Raw genomic sequence first — 23,782 nt, forward strand, 5'->3', positions numbered from 1 at the left:
CCACTCCGCGCCTGCGCAACAGCTTGCTAGCCAGTTCCCGCCAAACCCTGCGTGTCGGAATGTACCAATCCAGGAAAGGGGGAAGGAGTGGCTTTGGTTTTCCTCCCACGCGTTGTTTTGGCAGAAGTAGGGGAACCAGGAACACCCAGAAGAGGACGCGCTGTCATCCCAGCATCATAGTCCTCACCGACTCTCCCAGGAACAGACTGTGGGAATGCGAGCCCCAGGCCTGGCTCCCCCGCAGGACGCTGCTGGTGGGGCACGCTGGGAGGGCAGGTGAGGCCTGAGGGGACGCGGCGGCTGAGGAGGGTCCCCACTCGGTCCCCGCGGGCAGGTGAGGCTGCGCGGACCGCGGTGGACACGCGGGCCCGGGCGGGGCGTCAGGGCGACAGGGTGGGCGAGGTGGGGTGCTGTGGGGGCTGGCGGGCTGGGGCCGGGGAGGGGGGAGGAGAGGGAGGGACCCGGGAATGGCGGGAGGCCCGGAAATTGGGGGGACCAGGGCGGTGGTGATGAGGAGCTGGGAATGGGGGGGGGGCGTGGGAAGGCGGCCAAGCTGGGTGTGTGGGGGAACCGGGAAGGGGTGGACCAGGGCGGGGGTGGGAAGACCACGGAATGGGGGGGGGGACGTGTAAGGGGGGGACCTGCCGGGGGTTGGTGGTGAGGAGAAGGGAATGGGGGAGACGTGGGAAGGGGGCGAACCTGGGCAGGCCGGGGGGTGGGATGGGACCTGGGAAGGGGGGAGCCAGGAAGAGGACGGACCAGGGCTGGAGGATCCGGCAAGTGGGGGATCAGGGCGGGGTGGGGCGGAGACCCGGGAAAGGGGGGACGGGGAGAGGGGCTTGGGAGGGACGTGCAAGCGGGGGGACCTGGGCGGGAACATCAGAGGGACCCAGGCCCACCAGGCCGAGCACCGGGGTGGGAGGAGCGGGCGCTGGCTGCAGCGTCCAGTCGGGGTGGACCCGGGCAGGGCAGAGGCGGCCCCTTGCCTCTCACATACCTGCGTGAAGGAGCCCGACCTAGAAGGGATTATTTCCCTCTTAAAAATAATTTCCTCAGTGTGGGGAAGGGACCCTTTGTACTCTGAGAGCAACTTCCTGGGGGTATCACCGCTTCAAAATTGAAAGTTAAAAAAAGTAGATAGAACCTACTTATAAAATTTGTGCTCTTTGTTTGAGGCTCCCCACCTCCCACTGGTTAGGAAGGGCGGCGTTTCCACCCACGGACATGGATCAGACAGTCTCTAGCCCAGGGGGCCCATCGGGAGCAAAACCTGGTTCAGGAAAACCTCCGGCCATTTAGCTTCCTTGGAGAGAAGCTGCCCTCCTTACAGGGAAACTGTAGGAAAAGGCAGAGTGTCAGGGTGACGGTTCCCGGCCGAGTGCAGTAGGTAATCGGGGTTACCCGCTCTGCCCAGGCCTGTAGCCACGCGCACGTGTGGCCACTGAACCCCTGAAATGTGGCTCGTCCCACCCAAGATGTGCCAGAGCGTGGAACACGCATGAGGTTTCCAAGGGTTAGTCTGAAAAAAAGAATGTAACTGTATCAGAATTTCCAGGTTGATTACGCCTAAAATGGTATTTTTGATACATTGGGTTAAATGTAAGTCACTAGGGTTGACTTCACTTTTTTTTCTTTTGTTTGCCTTTTTCACATGTTGACTGGGAAATCTAAAATTGCATATGTAACAGGCATTTCATTTAAAATAGTAATTAGGTGATGTGCTTATTCTGACAAATTCAGAAGCCACATTGTTAAAATAACATTTTGTCAGTGTTGCAATGCCGAACAGTTTGAAATTAATTTCAGCTGTTGATGTATTTGAGATCACATAAAAATAAATTAATACGTATTTATGGTCATATTTTGATTATTAACTCAGGTATGCAAATTAGCAGGTTCCTCTTTGTCTTTATTAATAATTCTTAAAAATCTTCTTAGCTATAAAGATGTCTCTAAGGTATTTCATTTGGAAAAGGCCAACTGAGATAAGGATTAATGTTTGTGCAAAAGCCCAGCATAAAACCGGCCATTGGTGTATTCACTGGTCATTAGAAAGTTTTCTTCCTAGTCCTTAGAGAAGAGAAATGGGCAAGATTAGTTTCTAGAAGTACTTCAGTATTTCATTTACTTATTTTTAGCCAGAGTGCTTTATTTAGCTAAGTATCAAGAGAGGAAAAATCAACCTTACAAAACACATTTTTACATTTTGGTAAAAAATATCAAGATTGTGACTTAATTATACATTTTATTTTGCCCCATCAGACAAAGCAAACATTTGCATAGCCCACTGTCCAGCAATGATGGATTTTGATCCTGCGAGTCCTTCACCCACTCTCTGTCGGGCACTGGACCTGCCTTATTGAATGATCACACCTGTCTTCATTTATTTTCCAGGTGAGGAAATGGAGGCTCGGAGAGGACTTGAGGGTGACTGAGTGGTCTGCCCAGACTCCACTGAGTGCAGTGAGTCGTAAACTATTGATAATGACGGGGTTGCACTCGAGGAGTCTGCACAAACCTCGGGGTGGCGTTTGTGATGCTGGAGGCTGTGTCCAGAAGCATTTATCTATCAGTTCCATAATTGACATTTATCAGCTCCCACTTGCTGCTGCAGACACTTTCCTGGCTCTGGGGATAAAAGGGTGAATGAGGCCGAGGCCCCTTTCCTCGAGGAGCTCTCAGTCCAGCAGACAGAGGGACAGACTGCTGTCTCCACCCGGTGTGTGTCTGCACAGTTCCAGCTCAGAGGGAGGGGCCCAGGAACAGGCAGTTCACTCTTTCCTTGCTCCAGTGGCTTTGTCCTGGGAAACACGTTCCCTGGCATGAGGAGGAATGAAGAAGTGAAATAAGCTGACTAGGCAAACTGGCCCTTTAATAGTTTTGTTCTTTGACTCTCTGCTCCATTTGCTCAATCAGATGTTCAAGCTTAAGACTAACTTCATTAACTTTGTCCTTTGCCTGTACCTCGGCTGCATCAAGGTTGTGTTCTCCAACTCGAACATCTAAGTGGACCCACTGTTCAGACCCTAAAAGGAAGAAAGGCATGTTGTCAAAGCAGATCTGCTCTTTTCCTTCCTTTCCCCCTTGTTCATTCTTCCCTTGCCCTCCCCTTTCTGTCCCTTTCCCGCCTTTGGTGAACCGGGCTTTGGGGTCCTGGGGTTCTCTGCTCTCTCACTTTTCCTCACTGCTGTTCTGTTCCCTATTCTGCTCAGTAGTTTTTCTTTGTAAAAATAATGTATTAATTGGTAACCAGGACGTCAAATTTGCTATTAGGCAAATGCCTTTGGCACTGCAAAATTTTGATTAATGCTCCCAGGACATTTTTATTTATAAATAACTAAATGACTCATGCTAAAGTGGAATTCTCTTAGAGTGTTGTCAGCACATTTAGAGAATGACCTATCACCACCACTGCATTTGCGTTTTATTTATTAGAATTCCTTACTAATCCACCCCTCAGTCTTACTTGTTTTCAAGCCTGGGTAATCACAGTTCATTTATCCTTCCCTCACAGTTGTTATTTTCAAACCCTTTAATCAACTTCCTGGCTCCCCTTTGAATCCCTTCCAGGCTCTCCCACTCCCTCTTTTGTTGCTGCGCCCAGATCTGGACATGGAACCTTCATGAGCTTTGGCCAGTCCGTGTGTCAGGGTTCTGCAGGCCAGTGTCAGGCTTGGATGGACGCTGGGTCCATCTACAGGGACATGGGAGTCGCAAACTCTGCAGCTCACTCCCTACAAATGACAGGAGCTTTGTCCAGTTAGACTGTGAGCAGATGATGTCTCACCAGGTGAATGGGAGGTAAAATAGAATGTTCCTTGTGGGCCTTATGACTTTGACAGCAATACCTAAAATTGGAGGATTTCCATAGTTCAAGTTTATTATTCTCATCTTTAAAAATAAATTTCCTCTATATCATCTAGGGAAAATTGTGCAGTTCCTAAAGAAGAAATCAAATGGCAAAAGAACATATGAGAAAATATTCAGCCTTGCTTGTAACCAGGGAAATATGAACAGCAGTAAGACATCCCTTGTTCTTTATCAGATTGGGGAAGTTTAAAATGTACCCAGAGATAGTATGCAGAAATAAGCACTATCCACACACTTGTGGTGGGAGCATGTAAGCTGGAAGAGCCATTTTGGAGAACAGATTGGTCACATGTATTAAAAGTAAAATGTACAGGAGTCAGGGCAAGATGATGGCAAAGAGAGGTGTGGAATTTAGTTAGTCCTCTAGAGCAATTAGTAAGTACCCAGGAACAACTAGTAAGTAGTCTGGAACAACTGTTGGGGAATATCTGTGACTGAACACAGATCGTATAGCAGGCTGGAGTGGGTGGAATGGCTGAGAGTGCTGCATAAGAACTGTAAGTAAAGCTCCCCAAACTGCAGAGCTGGTACCCCTCTCCCGCCACACAGCAGGCTGAGCTGAAATATTCTCCGTGGAAAAAAGAAGATTACCTGGAGTGAGAGAAAGTAACTCAACCAAGCTCCTATTGTGGTTTTAGTTAACAAATTTGCACTACTGAATACAAGCTACAAGCACAGATCAACCTGGAACAAACAGGAAAGGAAACTGCGGTCCCTCCCGGCAGAGAGAAGGCGGAGCTAGTGGGAAAAAAATACATAAATAAGTAAAAATAGAGGCTTTTGGAGATGGCTGAGCTCAGAAACTGGGAAACGGCTGTGCCCCAAGGAGAGAGGCACAGAGAACCAGGTACAAACACCAGTCAACCGGTGATACTGGAAGTCTGGGGACTGGCTCTGAAAAGGGGTTTTCTCTCTTTTTCCTTTTTTTTTTTTCTCTCTCAATGTAAGTAGCTCATTAGAGAAAGCCTCAGGCATTTTCAGTTGTCCACGGCTGACCCAGGCAAGGGTGGAGTTAACAGAGTCAGAGAGACAAAAGAGGAATTCAAGTGTAGAAGACAACTCCCTAAAGGGTGTATTTTCCCTAAGAAAAGGGGGTGGGGCCCAGCTCAAGTGGCTGCCCTCCCTCACAGAAATCACATCCCAGGGCCTGGCAGGGGAAAAAAAAACAGAAACAACTTAAACTTCGCTTCTGATACCCTTGGCCCCTGGCCAGGACGGGGTCCACTGAGAACTAAAGGGACCACACCTTTTTACACCAGCGGGGAGCTGCAAGCTGCAAGTGCCACCTGCCGGGCAGGATAGGAAAAGCACCAAGTCTAGAGGTCTCACAGGAAAGTCTGACAACCTGCTGGGTCTCATCCTCAGGAAAACCTGACGCTGAATACAGCCTTCTCCTGAGACCTGGGCCCATCTGGTCTGGGAAAATCTGTTTGGGGTAATTGAGGAAACCTGATGCCTATACAACAAAACATGAATCTCATTAGGAAAAATGAAGATATGGCTCAGTCAAAGCAACAAACTTACACTTCAACTGAGGTACAGGAATTGAAATAAATTATTATTAATCAGACAAATCTAAATCAAATCAATAAGTTGAGGGAAGATATGGCAAAAGAGATGAAAGGTATAAAGAAGACATTGAGATATAAGGAAGAACTTGAAAGTCTGAAAAAACAATTTGCAGAATTTATGGGGATGAAAGGCACAATACAGGAGATGAAAAACACATGGAGACTTACAACAGCAGATTTGAAGAGGCAGAATAAATGATTCATGAACCTGAGGAAAGGACTTCTGAAATCCTACACACAAAAGAACAGATAGGGAAAAGAATGGAGAAATATGAGCAGGGTCTCAGAATTAAATGACAACATGAAGTGCATGAATATATATGTCATGGGTGTCCCAGAAGGAGAAGGGAAGGGAAAAGGTGCAGAAAGAATAATGGTGAAATAATCACTGAAAATTTCCCATCTCTTATGAAAGACATAAAATTACAGATCCAGGAAGCGCAGTGTACCCCAAACAGAATAGATGCAAATAGACCTACTCCAAGATGCTTAATAATCAGATTATCAACTGTTAAAGACAGAGAGAATTCTGAAAGCAGCAAAGGAAAAGCAAGCCATTACATACAAGGGAAGCTCAATAAGAAATATGTGTGGATTTCTCAGTAGAAACCATGGAGACTAGAAGGCAGTGGTATGATATATTTAAGATACTGAAAGAGAAAAACTGCCAACCAAGAATTCTATATCTGGCAAAACTTTCCTTCAGAAATGTGGGAGAATTTTCAGACAAACAGGCACTGAGAGAGTTTGTGAAAAAGATACCTGCTCTACAGAAAATAGTAAATGGAGCACTATAGACAGATAGGAAAAGACATGAGAGAAAGGTTTGGAGCACAATATTGGGTGATGGCAGCCCAATAATGTAAGTTCACTGAACAAAGATGACTGTGAGTGTGGATGAGAGAGGAAGGTTAGGGGCATGTAGGACACCAGAAGGAAAGATAGAAGATAAAGACTGGGACTGTATAACTTCATGAAACCTAGAGTGGTCAATGGTTGTGATTAAGTGTACAAACATGTTTTTACATGAGGGAGAACAAATGAATGTCAACTTTGCAAGGTGTTAAAAATGGGGTGGTATTAGGGAAAAAATACAATCAATGCAAACTAGAGTTTATAGTTAACAGTAACATTGTAACATGCTTCCATTAATTGTAACAAAGGCAATATGCCAAAGCTAAATGTCTATAAGCGGGTGATAAAAGGGAGGGTTATGAGATTCTTGGCATTGGTGGTATCTGTCTTTTTTATTGTTTTATTTTAATATTGTTTCTTTTGTTGCTTTTAGGTGTCATTTTTAAATTTTTTTCTTTTTTTCATTTTAGTTTTTTCACCTCTTCCTTTTTCTTTGTGGAAGAAATGGAAATGTCCTCATATAGATAGTGGTGGTTAATGTATAACTATGTGATTATACAGGGAACCATTGATTATTTACTTAGGATGGAATGTACAGTGTGTGAATAAAACCATCTAAAAAATAAACAGGGATACAAGTGCTGGAGGAAATGTGGAGAGAGAGATGTACCTAATCACCATTTTTGGGGAAGTAGAATGGTGCAGCCCATCTGGAGGGCAGTGTGGTGGTTCCACAGGAAGCTAAGCATGGGGTTGCCATATGGTCCAGTAACTCAGTTATTGTGTATATACTTGGAAGAACTGAAAAAAGGGACATGAATGGACATATGCATAGTGGGGTTTATGGTGTCAATAGTCAGGATTTGCAGTAGATGGATGCAATGAACAACTGTGGTGTATACATACAAGAAGGAGTGAAGTTGTGACATTGGACATCAGTGGACACTGATGACAGTATGTTGAGTGAAACAAACCAGAAATTAAAAAAAAAACACATTATAATGCCTCACTAATATGAACCAACTGTAATGTGGAAATTCTGAGAATTGAATCTGATAGCATAGGTTATCGGGAAGGCTTATTGTAAAGCTTCCTAGACTGTAAGCTCTTACATCAGTCACATCTATTTCTGAGTTGTAATGTTTATTTCTAAATTCTGAGATGCTGAGCTCTTTGTGTATAACCTAGTCAGTCCCTGGAACTCTGGGTAGCTGTGTGATGCCGAGACTCAGAGCCACAGTCCAGCAGCTTTGAATGTCAGCATTACCCCATAAAGCAAATGTTAAGGAGTCTGAAAAAAGAGATCAAACTTCAATTAGAGATAGGAACGAAATGGACTTGGTTAGTAAGGTAAATCAGACTGAAGGGTAAAGGACAATACTGATGGTGTTTTTAAAACTTCAACTTCTGTGTGAGACCAAAGGAAAAGATGTTTATTAGGTGCAAAATCTATATTTTTTGTAACACAAAAAAACTTGTCTTTAACTTGCATGGTCAGTTTATTCTAGCAACATAACTACACGAGATGTTGAACAGGGAGTGAGATCTAGTTGGTTTGTACAAGTTAGTGTGAAGCCCCAATACATCCCAGGGTAATTTGAGCAGAGAATAAAAATGTATTTGCAAAGCCCCCTTGAGGAACTTGGGGAAACTATGGAAATATTAAATTTCCCCACCTTGGGAATTTATGATATTCTTACAAGCATTGGGGGCTACCAATTTAGAAGGCCAACCCCTTGATTTTAGGGCTTGCTCTTATGGAGTTTGTTACTGCAAAGGAGAGGCTAAGCCTATTTAAAATTGTGCCTAAGTGTCACCCTCAGATAACCTCTTTTGTTGCTCAGATATGGCCTCTCTGTCTAAGCCAACTCTGTAGGTAAACTCATTGCCCTCTCCCCTACATGGGACATGACTCCCAGTGGTGTAAACCTCCCTGGCAATATGGGACATGACTTGCATGGATGAGCTGGGCCCTGGCATCATGGGATTCAGAAAACATTCTTGGACCAAAAGGGGGAAAAGAAATGAAACAAAATAGAGTTTCAGTGGCTGAGAGATCTCAAATAGAGTTGAGAGGTCATTCTGAAGGTTATTTTTATACATTATATAGATACCCCTTTTTAGTTTTTAGTGTATTGGAATAGCTCAAAGGAAATACCTGAAACTGTTGAAATGCAACCAGTAGCCTTTATTCTTGAAGATGATTATATAACTATATAGCTTACACTGTGTGATCGTGTGATTGTGAAAACTTTGTGGCTCCCACTCCCTTTATCCAGTGTTCGGACAGATAAATAGAAAAATGAGGACAAAAAATAAATGAATAATAGGGAGGGATCAGGGGTATGGGATGTTTGGGTTGTTCTTTTTTACTTTAACTTTTATTCTTATTCTTGTTTTGTGTGTGGTAATGAAACTGTTCAAAAACTGATTGTGGTGATGAATGCACAACTATATAATGGTACTTTGAACAACTGTACACCGTGGATGATTATATGGTATATGAATATATCTCAATAAAATTGAATTTTAAAAAAGTAAAATATACATAAGCATTGACTCAGTGGTTTTACCTGTAGACATTTATCCTTGAAAATGCAGAAGTAGACAAAGTTCTTTGTAAAACATTCAGTGTGATGTCATTTGTAATAGCAAAACTGAAATTCTGAAATAACTTCAATGCCTTTGAGGAGGGAATTAATTAAATACATTTAGGCAAAGTGTTAGATCTATATCTACTATTATGGAAAGGTATCCCTTTCCTTTTGTACAGCAGTCAGTAGAGTATCCTATTTTTATAATACACAGAGTTTAAAAAAATACATGTATATATCTATGTCAGTATCTGCTTATCTTCTATTTATGCTTAGAAGAATGTCCCAAAGAATATATCTAGGCTCTTCATAGTGGCTATATTTGTTGGGGAACTTTGATTTTCTGCTTAATATATTTCTATATTGTTTGGAATTTTATAAACAGGTATATATTATGCATAATGAGAAAACAATAATCTACTTTAAAAAAAATAAGTCAATTTTTACTTGGAGAAAGCAGGAGACTCTTGCCATGTTCTCAGTTCTGCTTTGCACACTGCCTCTGTTTAGTGCTGGACACATTAAGAATTACAAACACTGTTTAACTAGTGTGTACGTTATTTATCCCTTTCAAAACTTCGTAGGTTGAGACCTCCTACAACACTTCCATTGAGGAAATGCCCCCGATGTTGCTGGCCTCACTTACGGGGCTGCCTGTTACCCAGCCCCAGCAGGGCTCATTCCTGGAGGCTGAGGAAGAGCAGGAGGGGCAGGGAGAGGGCCAAGGGGTGGACATCTTATCATTTTCTTTCTTTTTTTTTTTCTTTGAGTAAATGTCACTTTTTAAGGCAAAACTTTGTAGGGATGCAAGGCACATTCATATTTAGCAAATGAATGTCCCACTGCTGCACCTTGAAAGTCTCTTTCTCAAAACATATAAGACATTTCTTACACAATAAATGTAAGACAAAGTGGTAGAATTTTGATACTGGTATCCTGTGATTTTCATATGCATATTGTAATGTCTCAAGCAACCACTAACAAAAACTATACAAAGATATACTGAAAAACACTATAGATAAGGCAAAGTGGAATATTACAATATGTTCTACTAATCACAGGAAGTAGGAAAGGGAAATTGGAAAAATGAAGAACAGGAAATGAAAATAAAGTTCCTAAACTTTCCCATATTGATAATTACATTACATGTAAATGGTCTAGACAGAAATTAGACAAAGTTTGTTAGAATAGTTACAAAAGGATTCAGTTGTCTGCTGCATACCAGAAACTCACTTTAAATATAATGATATGGTAGGTTAAAATGTAAGAATGTAAAAGATAAACCATTCTGGCATACATCAAAAGAAAGCTAGAGTGACCATATGTATTTCAGATAAAATGACCTCGGAAAAAAGTAAATTACCAAGGACAGAGGAACATTACATAGTAACAAAGGGGTCAGTTCACCAGGAAGACATAACCATCCTAGGCGCACCAAACAACAGTGCTTCAAAATACATGACGTACAGGTGGCATGACTGAAAGGAGAAATAAGTCCACAAGTATGGTTGGGGACTTCAACCCTCCTCTTTACTGTGCAGAAAATCAACATATAGAAGTGCTGCACAGCACCACCAGCCAGTGGGATCCACTTGACATTTACAGAACACTCCACAGCAGCAGGACACGTGCTCTTTTCAGGTGTACACTGAACATTCACCAACTTAGGCAACTCGGATAGGCCCAGCTAGCCAACATTGTGCACCTTCCCTGAAGCACCTCGGCGTCCCTGGGAAAAGCACTCGGCCAAGCTGGATGGCTTTCTAAATGTAGCACCTCTTGGCCATGTCTGGTATGTACATTTCCCTGTCTCCAGACCAGCTGGCTTCCTCCCGGGCCTCTTCTGGTACCCGCCCTCCCACACACACTCCTCAGGTGCTTACCTTGCCTTATGTGGAAAAGTCTGACAGGCTCTCCGCCTTTCCACCACATGTCCTCACCCTGAACTTGCTCATTCCTCCTGCCTCCCTTTTGTTGGAATGGTTGGGGTGCCCCTGTCCCATCGGTGGCCAGCTTCTCCCCCCACTTCTGTGCCATTTTGCTCTCACCACTTTGCCCACCCTCACACATACTGGCTGCACCTGTCAGCAACAACCTGTCCTAGCAGTCCCTCTCTTGTCTACATTCTGTAAGATAGTAGAGCACAGGGACATGTTTTATTTCTCTCTTGGGATCTCTAGGGCCTGGCCCAAAGTCAAGGGCAGAGGATAGAAGCTCCATAAATGTGGGATGAATGAAAGCGTGTCCTATAGTGTATGTGCAATAATGGTTTTTGAATGAGTGAGTGCTAGTTTGGGTGCTGGTTTGGCCCCCGTTTAAGATGGCTGTGTTCCTGGCATGTTCCCTGGAGCTATCAGAGTGGATAGGGTCGTCTCTGACTGCTGTTGGCATGATCCCCCAGCCCTTCCCGCCCCCACAGGCCGGAGAGGGAGGTGTCCTGCCCAGCACTGCCACCAGATGGCAGAAGAGAGGCTTGGCTCAGAGGCCACATAGGCCTTGGAGACCCAGAGAGAACTTTTCAGTAGTCAGTACAAGTGAATAAAATGTTCCATGTGACAGAAAGGCACACACACAGGACACAGGCACCAACACCACAAGCCTGGCCATGTCTGAGAGAGCCAGCAGGCTTCACCCTGCAAGCACAGCCACTCGATGGAAGCCTGACTCTGTACTTACTAGCTGTGCTGTCTACAGCAAGGTGCCTCAGTTTCCCCATCAGCAAACCAAATGTGATAATAGTGCATTTCTTAGGCTGTGATGATTCCGTGAGTTAATGATTGTAAACTACTTAATGGAGAGCCTAGCATGTGGCAAGCTCTGTGTAAGTGCTTGATAAATAAGTCTTTACATTGTTACTAGGCTGTTAATTTGCAGCATGTTTTTGTGTGAACTCTTCCATTTCATCTACAACCCTATACAGCAGGTATCTTAGTTTCCTCAGGCTGCTATAATGAAGTACTGCAAACTGAATGGCTTAAAACAACAGTCATATATTGTCACACAAACCTGGAGGCCAGAAGTCTGAAATCTGTCCTTGCCTCTCCTCAGCTTCTGGTGATTTCCATAGTCCTTGGGCTTTAGTCTCTGCCTCCATCGTCACTGCCTCTCCCGTGTGTGCTTGACCGATTCTCCCCTTGCTACAAGGACACTGGCCATGTTGGACCAAGACCTGCCTAATTCACTTTTGCCTCATTTTGACAAGTAACAGCTTTGAAGACCCTGTTTCCAAATAAGTCCACTTTCACAGGGCCAGGACTTGGGACCTAAACACGTCATTTTGGGGGACACAATTCAATCCATAGTAGTAGGTAAAATAATACCCAATTTACAGATAAGGAACTGAGGCCCAAGGAGGCTAAGAAACTCACTGAAGAGCATCCGGTGAATAAAGAGCACAGCCAGGATTAAAACCAAGCAGGCTTGGAAGAAGCACACTGTCTCTATTCCCGGATGACATGGTCTTGTATATAGAAAATCCTGAAGAACCCACCAAAAAAACAGAACTAATAAATGAGTTCTAGGCTTCAGAATATAAGATCAATGTAGTAAAAAGTCTGTTGTATTTTTATACATTTGCAGTGAACAACCTGAAAGGGAAATTAAGAAAACAATTCCAATCACAGTAACATCAAAAAGAATAAAATACTTAGCAATGAGTTTACAAAAAGTGCAAGACGTATACCCTGAAAACTACAAAACATGGTTGAAATGAATTAAAGTCTAAATAAATGGCAAAACATCCTGTATTGACGGATCAGAAGACTTAGCATTGTTAAAAAGGCAGTAGTCCCCAGACTGATCGACAGACGTAGTGCAATCCCTATCGGCATACCAGTTGAATCCTTTGTGGACGCTGATAAGGTTATTCTGAAAATCACAGGGAATTTCAAGGGACCCTGAATAGTCAAAATGATTGTGAAGAAGAACAAAGTTGGAGGGCTTACATTTCCTGATTTCTAAACTTACTATGAAGCAAAAGTGATCAAGACAGTATGGTATTGGCACAAGGACAGACATGTAGATCATTGGACTAGAATTAGGAACCCCATTACATCTGTGGTCAACTGATTTGCTACAAGGGTACCAACACAATTCATTGGGGGAAAGAATAGTCCTTTCACAAAATGGTTCTGGGACAACTGAATGTCTACATGCAAAAGAATGAATTGGGATCCTTACCTCACCCCTTATACATGACAATTCAAAGTGGGCCTAAAAGCTAAAACTATAAAACTCATAGGAGAAAACATAGGGATAAATCTCCATGACCTCAGATTTGACAACATATTCTTAGATATGACACCAAAAGCATTAGCAACAAAAGAAAAATTAGATATATTGGACTTCATCAAAATTAAAGCATTTATGCATCAAAGGACACCACCAAGAAAGTGGAAAGACAGCCCACAGGATGGTAGAAAATATTTGCAAATCATATAGCTGATAAAGGGCTGCATCTATAATGTATAAAGAATTCTTACAACTGAATAATAAAAAGAACCCAATTTTTAATTTTTAAAAGATCTGAATACACATTTCTACAAAAGAGATATACAAATGGCCAATAAGCATATGAAAACAGGCCCAACATCATCAGTTACTAAAGAAATGCAAATTAAAACCACAGTGAGATACCACTTCACATCTACTAGGATGGCTAGAATCAAAAAGTCAGATAATGGGGGGATCCAAAATGGCAGATTAGGAGAGACAGAGGACAATTCTCCTCTGTGAAAAACACTAGATAAAAGTCAGAAAGTGCTCCAGAATCCTGGGTCTAGGGCTCCACTGGCTCGGCAGGGACTTATATATCCATAGTGATTGAGCAATTGGAGAAGCCAAGAGCCTATGTTTAGAGTCATTTAAGTCTTTGATCAGGAGAGCCACTGGGAAAACGGCAGGTTGGATTGGGACCTGGGGAGCAGTCAGGGCAGAGGGAGCTGCAGTTGAGCATGTTGGGGAGTGCCTTCCATGCCCTGGGCACCTGGCATGGGTGATAGCCCTTTGCCCACCTGCAGCTGAAGGCCTCCAAGTTCGGGACAAGCCACTGCAGCAAGCAGGCAATTGCAGAAGTGGGTTATTTTCCATGCCCCATGCAAGCATCTTTGAAGCAGTCTGGGAGCCACCCTTTCACAGCACTGTGGCCAGGAGCCTCCTCAGGGGAGCTCAGGATTTGGCTGGCTTGTGACAGCACAGCTCCTCTTCCACAGAAGTCCATGGGGTACACAGACGAGAGGTGGGGGAGCCACATGGAAGTGGCAGCATCCCTACACCAAGCCAAGGGACTTGTGGGTCCATAGCAGAGAGGGACTGAGGGGAGTCTGAGCTGAAGGGGAGGTCACCTGCCACAGCCCCAGGTATCACAGCTGCAACCCCAGGAATGGCTGGGAGTACTGGGTCTTAAAGCCGTCTTCCCTGCCAAACTGTACAGGGCACAACCCCCAACTACAGGGCTGGTGGTCCCCATGGCACACGGAAAATTGGTGCACCGATTGGACATCCATATGATTTGGACCCCCACTTGGTGTATAAACAAAGTGGGGGAGATCTGGATTGAGGATAAGGGGTGGCTCGGGAGTGCCATCTGCTGGTAGGTCAGAGAAAGTGCACTCCACCAAGCTGTAGCTCTGGCAAATTATAGGTAATTGTTTAAATAAGTCTGTATATCCTAAAAGAACCCTATCAAGATAGACAATTGCCAAGAGGCCAAAAACAACAGAAAATTATGAAGCATATGAAGAAACCAGAAGATACGGATACCCCAAACACCCAAATTAAAAAATCGGAGGAGATACAGAACTTGGAAAAATTAATCAAAGAAGTAATCACAAACACCAATACCATGGCTCAGGAAATAAAAGGATATCAGGAAGACCCTAGAAGAGCATAAAGAAGAATTTGCAAGAGTAAATAAAAAAAATAGATGATCTTATGGAAATGAAAGAAACTTGATCAAATTAAAAAGATTCTTGATACACACCGTACTGGATTAGAGGAAGCTGAGGAAAGGGTAAGTGAACTGGAAGAGTGCAAGTTGGAAAGTGAAAGCACAAAAGAAAGAATGGAGAAAAAAATTGAAAATTTTGAAATGGGTCTCAGGGATATGATGGGAAACATGAAGCACATGAATATAAGAATCAACTGGTGTTCCAGAAGGGGAAAAGAAGGGTAAAGAACTAGGAAGAGTATTCAAAGACATTGTTGGAGAGAACTTCCCAACCCTTCTAAATGACATAAATATGCAAATCATAGATGGCCGAAGAACTCCAAGCAGAATATATCCAAATAAACCCACTCCGAGACATATTTTTACCAGATTGTCAAATGCTGAAGAGAAGAAGCAAATTCTGAAAGCAGCAAGAGAGAAGCAGTTCACCATATACAAGGGAAACAACATAAGACTAAGTACTGACTACTCAGTAGCCACCATGGAAGCAAGAAGGCAGTGGTATGACATATTTAAAATTAGAAAAGAGAAAAATTGCCAACCAAGAATTCTTAATCCAGCAAAGCTCTCCTTCAAATCTGAGGGAGAGTTTAAAATCTTCACAAACAAATGCTGAGAGAATTTGCTAACAAGAGACCTGCCTTGTTTTATGAAGCCAACATCACTCTAATACCAAAACCAGGTAAAGATGCCACAAGAAAGGAAAGCTACAAGCCAATCTCCCTCATGAATATAGACACAGAAATTCCCAACAAAATACTTGCAAATCGAATCCAAAGACACATTAAAAAAATCATATACCATGACCAAGTGGGGTTTATTCCAGGCATGCAAACATGCTTCAACATAAGAAAATCCATCAATGTGATACAACACATTAACCAGTCAGAAGGGAAAAATCAAATGATCATCTCAATAGATGCTGAAAATGCATTCAACAAAATTCAGCATCCTTTTTTTTTTTACTGCCTGTCTCTGCCTTTTTTTTTCAGCAGTTTTACTGAGATATATTCATGTATCATAAAGTCCATACAAAGTGTACAATCAGTGGTTCACAGTATGATCACAGTTGTGCATTCCTCAAAACAATAAATTTTAGAACATTTTCATTTCTCAAACAAACAAAAAACCCCAACATATCCCAGACCCCTTATCCCTGCCTATTCCTGAGCATTGATGTGGTACATTTGTTACTGCTGATGAAAGAATATTAAAATATTACTGCTAACTATAGTGCATAGTTTGGAGGAGATTTATTTTTCTCATTTACCACTGTTATTAACTCCTTGTAACATTGACATGCATTTGTTCTAGTTCATGACAGAACATGTTTATATTTGTATTATTAATCAGTCATCATCCACCGTAAGATTCACTGTGTTGTACAGTCCTATGCTTTATCCTCTAGCTTTCATACCACTGACTACTCTACTATAAACCTCCCCTTTCAACAACAATCACACACATAATTTAGTGTTGTTAATTACACTCACCATATTGTGCTACTATCAGCTCTGTTTCCAAACATTTAAATTCAACCAAGTTAAAAATTCTGCACACAAATAAGTATCCACTCCCCATTCTCTACACACACTCCATTTCCTGGTAACCTCTATTCTAGATTTTAACTCTGAGTTTTACTTATTATAAGTAGCTCATATCAGTGATATCATGCAATATTTACCTTTTGCACCTGACTTATTTCACTCAACAAAATGTCCTCAAGGCTTATCCATGTTGTTGCATGCTTCAGAACTTCATTCCTTCTTACAGCTGAATAATATTCTATCATATGTATATACCACATTTTATTTATCCATTCATTGGGTGATGGAACATGGGTTGTTTCCATCCTTTAGCAATTGTGAATAATGCTGCTATGAACATTGGTGTGCTACTGTATGATTGAGCCCCTGCTTTCAGTTATTCTGAGAATATACCTGCTAGTGGGATTGCCATGGCAGTTCTGTACTCAGCTTCCAGAGCAACTATCAAATGGTCTGCTACAGCATTGGCACCATTTTACATTCCAACCAGTGATGAATTAGTGTTTCTATTCTCCACATCCTCTCCAACACTTGTAGTTTTCTGTTTTTTTAATAGTGGCCATTCTAGTATGTGTGAAATGATATCTCGTTGTTTTGATTTGCATTTCCATGATAGCTAGTGATGTTGAGCAACTTTTCATGTGTTTTTTACCCATTTGTATTTAATCTTTGGAAAAATCCTATTCAAGTCTTTTGCCCATTTTTAATTGGGTTGTTTATCTTAGAGTTATAGGATTTCTTTACATATTCTCGATATTAACCTCTTATCAGATATGTGGTTTCCAAACATTTTCTCCCATTGAGTAGGCTACTTTTCCACCATTTTGACGAAGTCCTTCAATGCACAAAAGTATTCAGTTTTGATGAGGTCCCATTTATATTTTTTTTTCTTTCACTGTTTGTGCTTTGGGTGTCAAGTCTAAGAAACCTCTGCCCACCACAAGATCTCTTGAAGATGCTTCCCTATATTTTATTCTAGGAGTTTATGGTCCTGTCTGTTTTAGTTAGGTCTTTGATCAATTTTGAGTTAATTTTTGAATAAGTTGTGAGATAGGAGTCCTCTTTCATTCTTTTGGATATGGATATCCAGCTCTTCCAGCATCATTTGTTGAAGAGACTCTTCTGTCCCAGTTGAGTGGACTTGTCTACACTATCAAAAATCAACTGAACTCTTAATTCAGTTCCATTGATCAAGATGTCTATCCTTATGCCAGTACCATGATGTTTTGACCACTGTAACTTTTTAATATGCCTTAAAGTCACGCAGGGTGAGTCTTCCAACTTCATTCTGCTTATTCAAGATGTTTTAAATTTGGCTTTAATTTTTGAAACATATTTGCTGGTTATAGAATTCCAAGTATGCCATTCCATTTTCTCTTTACTTTCATAATCCAGAAGTCTGTGAATTCTTTGTTCTTGTATATATATTGTATCTTTTTTCTCTGGCTGCTTTTAAGATTTTTCTCCTTGTCACTGGTTTTTAGGTACTTATGATGTGCAATTGTGTGGCTTTCATTATGTTTATCCTGCTTGGAGTTTGATGAATTTCTTGGATATGTGATTTTTAATTTTTCATTAAATTTGGAAAACTTCTGAATATACACATATCTTAGACACTTTGATATTCTCCTACAGTTCACAAAGGTCTGGTCCTTTCTATCCCCCAGTATTTGTTTTTCTAAATCTCTGTCCTTCAGGCGGTTTCTTTCCAAACTATTTGGCTAGGTACTGTTTCCTCAAGTGCGCTGATTTTTTCTTTTTCTTCAGTATGTAATCTGCTGTTTATTTCATTCATTGAAAGTTAGATTTGGTTCTATTTTGTATCTTTCATTTCTTTCCTTATTATGTTCCTTTTTCCTTTTAAATCCTTGAGAATATTTATAATATCTGTTTTAACGTTCTCATCAGGTAATTCTTTCATCTCTGTCATTTCTAAGTCTGTTCCCATTGACTGCTTTTTCCCCCTTGGTATGAATTCCATTTTCCTGCTTCTTTGCATTTCTAGTGAGTTTTTAATTGGATGCTAATACTATGAATTTTACATGGTTGTGTGCTGAATTTTGTTATCTTCCTTTATAGAGTTTTGGTATTTCTGTGATAAGCCATTGAATTACTTGCAGTTCAGCTTGATCTTTTAAAGGCTTGTTTTTAAGTTTTTTGAGGCAAGGCTAGAGTTCCTTTACTCTAAAATTAGTTTACAATGAGATACTCAATGAGGACCCAACATTCAGGCTGGGCAGAATAGAAACATCTCCCATTTGTATATGAGCTCTGGAAATTATTCAGTTTAAAGCTCCTTTGTTGATTTGCTGTCCAGATTTAAGCATTGTGTTGTATTTTCACTCTAGCATGCAAGGCTTCCTACTTAAGAAGAGGCTCAAGAGAATCCCTATGCTAAGTTCTTTCTCTGAGTAGCTCCTTCAACTCTGATATTATTCTTCCCTTCAAATTCTAGTTGACTCAGCCTCTCAGAAGGCCAGTCTCTGTCTTCTGCTTGAGGTCTTCACTGCACCACGGTGCAGGCAGAAAGCTGTGTTGCAGTCAGATAGGCCTCCTTTTGTTAGCTCAACCACCAAATCAAGTTTCTTTTCCTCTACAGTCTTCACTTCTGGTTCAACATCAGGTAAATCACTGGAATTTCTTGATGTAGCATTTCCAGTATCTGTTGGATTTGATGCAATTGGAGTTTCAAATTAGGACTTGCCACAGAAAGCAGCACATCATCATCATTGTTACGTTCAGAAACTGACTCAACATGATCCAGTGACAAATTAGTCTTTTCACTTGCTTTCTCTGGAGGTTTAGACAGGTCATAGTTCACAGAAGTCATTTTTTCATCTGGACTATTAACTGACTCTTGAATCTTATCCAGATTCATAGTCTCTGAATTCACAGGCTTACAGGCTATATTACTGGATACCACATTCAGTTCCAGACAATTCCTTTGAGATAATACTGTTTTAATACATCTTTGAAGTTTTGCTGTTCTTCCAAAGAGTTCATCAGCTATTGCTTCATGTTTCTTCCTGCCCTGTATCTTCCCAATGCGTTTATTCAATTCTTTTACTTTTTGGTCAAATACTTTGTAATTTCTACTGCAGATCTCCTGCCAAATAAAATGTTTGGCCTGTTCCAGCAATGTTCTTTGCCCTTCCAGAGCTACACAAATATTTTCATTAATTTGCTCTGAAGTTTTCATGCGCTTAAGATTTTCTTTGTTTCTGAAAACTTCCTCTTCTTTTGATTATGACTATAATTATCAGTGCCGAACGATGAATGCCACCTTGAGTCCATACTTCCACAAGCTGAAATGCTGAAATGACAAGTTCACTAGATTCTTCAGTTTTCAAAATGTCAGCATCACGGTTGCTGGAACTAACTGAATTTACCAAAGTAGGTGCTTTTCAACAGGCACAAAACAGGAGTCTGAACATAAGGTATTGTCATTTTGCCTTTTATCATGTGACTCTGAATTGGAGTTTGTTTCTAAATAGGAAACCATCTTGTCATTTCTCTGATTGTTTTTCTTGGCTCTTAATATCTTCTGGATACTTCTATCTGGACTTGCTATCTTTCATATTTTCAAGTTTCCTTTTCCTATATTCTTTTTGTTCAGAATATCATCTGATCAGGAGCAGTTCCAGGTTTTGCGAGACCTACCTGAGCAGCACTGCGCTACCTCCGCCGCTGGGAGCACCACTGCGACCACAGCCTCCTCGCTCACCAGACCTTCTCCAGCATCCTTTTTTGATAAAAAAGGTAGGAGTTGAAGGGAACTTCCTCAATATGATAAAGACCGTATATGAAAAACCCACAGCCAACGTAGTACTCAATGGCGAGAGACTGAAAGCCTTCCCTCTAAGATCAGGAACAAGACAAGGAAGCCCGCTGTCACCACTGTTATTCAACATTGTGCTGGAAGTGCTAGCCAGGGCAATCCGGCAAGACAAAGAAATAAAAGGCATCCAAATTGGAAAAGAAGAAGTAAAACTGTCATTATTTGCAGATGATATGATCTTATAGCTGGAAAACCCTGAGAAATTGATGACACAGCTACTAGAGCTAATAAACAAATTTAGCAAAGTAGCGGGATACAAGATTAATGCACATAAGTCAGTAATGTTCCTATACACTAGAAGTGACCTAACTGAAGAGACACTCAAAAAAAAGATTCCATTCGCAATAGCAACTAAAAAAATCAAATACCTAGGAATAAATGTAACTAAAGATGTAAAAGACCTATACATAGAAAATTACATAACTTTACTAAAAGAAATAGAAAAGGACCTAAAAAGATGGAAAAATTTTCCATTCCTAGGTGTATACCCAAGAGAAATGAAAACATATTTCACACCCAAATTTGTTCTCAATGGTTATAGAAGCATTATTCACAATAACCAAAAAGTAGAAACAACCCAACTGTCCATCAGCTGATGAATGGATGAACAAAATGTGTTAATAACCATACAATGGAATATTATTTGCCCATAGAAAGAATGAAGTATGTAATGTGGTTCCATAGCAGATATCCTTGTTCTTAGAAAATATACATGGAAGTATTGAGTGTTCCAAAGGCACGATGTATACAATCTACTCTCAGTGTTTAGAAAAATAGATGATAGACGGATAGTGGATGGATGCATGGATGGATGCATGGATGGATGGATGGATGGAGCATAAGAAAGGAAGGGAGGGAGGGAGGGAAGAAGGAAGGAAGGGAGGGAGGCAAAATGTTCAGAGTTGGTGTGTCTGGATATCTGGGTGGGGGTATTTTGGAGTTCTCCATGTGGTTGTGTGTTTTTGTTGTTTTGTTTGTTTGTTTTTGCAACTGTCCTGTAAGTTTGAATTATTTCAAAGTAAGAAATTAAAAATAAAGTAATACCAAAAAAAGGAATGAAGTACTGATACATGCTACAACTTTGATGAACCTAAAACATTATGCAAAGAACAATAAGCCAGTCACAAAAGTCCACCTGTTACATGATTCCATTCACATGACAACCAGAATAGGGAAGCCGATAGAGGCAGTAAGTGGAGTAACAGTTTCTTGGGGCTGGAGAGACGGGGGTAATAGCCAAAGGGTATGGAGTTTATTTCAGAGGTGATAAAAATCTTCTAAAACTTGACTGTGGTTGCACATATCTGGGAATATACTAAAAACCATTGAATTGCACACTTTAAAAGAGTGAATTGTGTGGTATGGGAATTATCTTAATAGGGTAGGCTTGATCCCCAAATTAAAGGCCTTGCCCCCTTATCACAAACCATACCACCACTCTGTGATGGATTTTTCAACTGTGTGTTTGTTTTAAATCCCAAATGTCGTTCTCGGATAGCCTCCTGGCAGAGGCCTCACTTCCCAAGCCCTGAGCTGGGGAGAGCTGCCAGGTGCAGGCAAATGCCGCTCCCAGGCCCCGGAGGCACCTCCTCTGGTCTCCCTGGCACCTGGGCACATACACCCCTGTTCAGGAATTCAGTCCCACCCTGCGTCCCTTCTGCTGCAGGCTAGGAGTCCTGGAGGCTGAAGCCATGGGGCGTTTGGGTTGATATTAGAAAAGTAAAGCATATTCATTTTAGAAATTTCAGACAGTAAAATCTCCTCTAAGAGTTTTTGGTGTCTAGCCTTTTTCCTATAATATACATATTATCTATTTTATTAAAAATGAGATCATACTGTGCTCACTGTCTGTAACCTGATTTTTATTTTTGTACTGGCGGTCAAAGGATCCTTTACTGAAATATTTTCCTCTGTAGGTCTTACCTGGCTGGGCATTCTACTGCACCACTGCTGCATCATCTATGATGTCACTATTTATTTTTATTTTTCTAATTTATTTTTCTATTATGGGGGATATAGCCAAACTGGCACATCTGAAAATGTCTTTATTTTGCCTCATTCTTGAAAGATGTTGCTGAGTTCACAATTCTGGGCTGGCAGTTATTTTCTTTCAAAACTTTACAAATATTATTCCACTGCCTTCTAACTTCTTTTGCTGCTGATGAGAAGCACTTATCCACTTAAGTAGTTGTTCCTTTATAGGTGACCTGTCCGTTCCCTCTGGGTCTTGTAAGGACTTCTCTTTGTGTTGGGTGTTTCAATATGCTACGTATGAGTATGGGTTGTTTTTCATTTGTCCTCTTTGGGATATATTTTGCTTCCTGGTTCTGAAGATACTTTAAACATTTTAATCAGTTCTGGGAAATTAGCACCATTTTCACCTTAAATATTATCTCTTCTCCATTCTCCCTATTAGCTCCTTCAGAGTCTCTGATTAAATATTTTAGAAATTCTCATTTTATCTCCCATATCTCTTAATGTCTCTTTGGAAATTTCCACCTCCTTGTCTCTCCATACTGCACTGTGTAGTGTATTCAGCTGTAACTCCCCGTTCACTAGTTCTTTCTCCAGCTCTAATAATCCATTTAAGCCACTGACTTCAGTTTTGTCATTTCATACAATTTTTCCCCAGTATATCTGTTCACATCTAATTGTCCCTTTTTGATCAGTCACTTTTATTTATTGCACCTGTTCAATATCCTGCATCTGACACTTCCATTGTCTGTGATCTCGCGTGTCTGTATTTCTCCTAATTGACTTTTGGTCAATTACAGTAACTTATTTTCTGGTTTATCTGGTGATCTTCCTGTTGTATTCATTGCTTGGTTGTAATTGGTTGGGCACCTGGGGCCTAACTGGGGCCTGGAAAGTCTTCCCCACAGAGGTAACGTGCTTCTGCCCTTCCGTACAGCAAGGGGTCCCAGTGACCCGGTCCCGGTCCAGTGTCCCTGGAGGATCCCGCCTCTCCCAGCAGCTCCCTGGCTCGCTTTCTTTGGCCTGACTCCACATCCGCTCAGTTGGTTTGTTTGCTTAATTTTGGAAGTGGGGGGAGGGCACGAGAGTCCCCAACAGTGTGTCCACGCAGAGTTTAGACTCAGGTTTTGCCTGTGTGTGGAGGGCGTCCCCTGGGAGTGCCTGGCTGCGAGAACACCAAGCAGGGCTTGCTTCGTGCCTCTTCCACATCCCTGTTCTAGCCTTAGCAGATTGGGAGGGAGTGGGGTCAGAGGTGCGTTCACTCCACTCAGTTAGCCGAGGAGTTGTCTCCTGGTTCCAGCCGCAGCCCTGTCCCTGCCAAGTGGCCGCTCTCATGACCTCCTCCTCCAGGGCAGTCGGTGCTGCTGGTCACTTCCTCCTGCTCCCCCTTGGAATGCGGGCTTCTGGGACACCAGCCGCCCCCTGTGTCCAGCCCAGAAGCCCCCTTTCACCCAACCGTGTTTCCTTCTGGCCTGCACAGGAGGCACGCACAAGTCCAGGATAGGTGCTGGTGACAGCCTCCCGTGGGTCAGGTGCACCTCGTCTCCCTGGGGCTGCCCGGACGGGGCCGTCTTCCCTCGGCAGCC

The 23,782-nt window shown here is 41.9% G+C and overlaps 1 pseudogene; it reads right to left on the minus strand.

Annotated features, from left to right (window-relative positions):
• Positions 1-163: 163 nt before the first annotated feature.
• On the minus strand, positions 164-21,915 carry LOC119529122 (annotated as a pseudogene).
• Between the last annotated feature and the right edge of the window lie 1,867 nt (positions 21,916-23,782).

The sequence above is a fragment of the Choloepus didactylus genome, chromosome 3, assembly GCF_015220235.1.
Source record: "Choloepus didactylus isolate mChoDid1 chromosome 3, mChoDid1.pri, whole genome shotgun sequence".
NCBI classification, from domain to species: domain Eukaryota; kingdom Metazoa; phylum Chordata; class Mammalia; order Pilosa; family Megalonychidae; genus Choloepus; species Choloepus didactylus.